At 39.1% G+C, this 1564-nt stretch overlaps 1 long non-coding RNA gene across 1 annotated transcript; it reads right to left on the bottom strand.

The window, feature by feature from the left end:
- Window positions 1–606: 606 nt before the first annotated feature.
- LOC134623682 (uncharacterized) lies at window positions 607–1564 on the bottom strand. The gene is made up of 3 exons (XR_010093424.1): window positions 1460–1564; window positions 1254–1355; window positions 607–1129 (listed from the first exon to the last, which is right to left on the bottom strand). It is a non-coding gene; the product is annotated as an uncharacterized LOC134623682 (long non-coding RNA).

The following is a 1564-nucleotide window of genomic DNA, read 5'->3' as shown; positions in this document are numbered from 1 at the left end:
GGAATATTAAAAAAAAGATCTACATTGTGATATTATTTCTTCCAAACTGATCAGAAACATGCTTGTCAGACTCTCACAGCACAGGATCAGACTCACTGTGCATGACGGCTCAGGCCAATAATGTTTGTTAGATTGTCAGTTGTTTAGTATACTTCTGTACAGTTAGGGTCACCATCTCTATTTCAGTATAATTAATATGCAGAAAACACTAAAAGTTGATTGTCTTCCAATATTCTAACAAAACTTTGACTTTGTAAGTACATATTGTTACAGTCCTAATGCCAATATGATTTTTCATAACTCCTGCTTTGAAATACTGAGCTTTAAAATTGACCTAATGAAAGATAATTTACAGTGGGAGTCTGTCAGGATAATTCTGACTATAAGATCACTGTATTAATCTGAATCCTTCTGAAATGTGCTGTGAATGAATGCTGATGCAACTGACTGTGGGAAAGCTGTTAATAAAATGAATCTGTGACACATGCAACACATTCACAGAGGAAGAGGACACAAAGGGAGGACACGCAGAGGCTGTGTTAAAGTCAGAAATCCAAATCTTTAGTCAAAAACAGGCGTCGGTTACAAACAGGAAGACAAGCAGTCCATTAAACAGTCTACAGGGTCAAACATGCAGAGAATTCAAACAGCAGTAAAAAATAACTGGACACTGAAAAAGTTAAAGCCATGTGTGACGCAATAAAAGGAAGCAGCGCAGTATATTCACTGAATTACAAAATTACAAAAGAGAAAAACGACGATTTCTAAGGTTTGTTTTCTAAATGCAGGCAGAGTGTGGCTGGTAAAGATGGAAACATACAGAATGTAAACTGTGTGAGTTTGGTGAACTTTGTTAGTAACAAATGAGGTAAAAAAAACAAAACAGACAAAACACAGAAAGAGGCTCTCAGTATTCATGAATAATTAGAAAGCATCTAAACATTCTGATTTTTACAGTCTTAGTTCCGCTCGCTGTCATTATTATAACCATCATGATCAATGGCGAGGTCCTGAGGTGGGCGGGGCTGTCTCTGGTGATGTCACCATGAAGGAACAGCATCTGGCACGTGTTGGTGAAACATCCCAGTACACTGGTGTAGTTTCCTCTCCAGCTGGTTGACCTTTGACCCTTCAACATTAAGGGGAAGAAGAAACAGTGTTAGGTCAGGTGACCACATGGTTTCTAAAAAAACTGACAGGAAGTAACCAGGCCGTTAGAAATGGATATCATGTGTTTAGGCAACTCTACTTACCAAAAGCAAAGCTGCTGAATGTTGCAGGAACATGCTCATGTGTGGTGGTCATTCAGTGCTGCTCCGGCAGGTTAGACAGTCCAAGACTGACATCCTGCCCATCTGAGAGTTTGAAAACACACATGCAAAAATTTAATTGTATTACAGTCAAAGTTGGATGTTCGTTTTTGTCCTTTAAAAATGTTTGTGTATTTGAAAGCACTAACATTTAGGGATGACTCGGATCGTCTCTCTATCTCCTTTAAAGGGGAGACAAGTGTATCCACTGATCCACGTCACTTTACCTGGATGATGACTCCTCTCTCCCTCAC

This window comes from Pelmatolapia mariae, unplaced genomic scaffold, assembly GCF_036321145.2.
Source record: "Pelmatolapia mariae isolate MD_Pm_ZW unplaced genomic scaffold, Pm_UMD_F_2 NODE_ptg000832l+_length_30387_cov_1, whole genome shotgun sequence".
Lineage (NCBI taxonomy): Eukaryota > Metazoa > Chordata > Actinopteri > Cichliformes > Cichlidae > Pelmatolapia > Pelmatolapia mariae.
The sequence above is the reverse complement of the archived record's forward strand: the minus strand, read 5'-3'. Positions and strand labels throughout refer to the sequence as shown.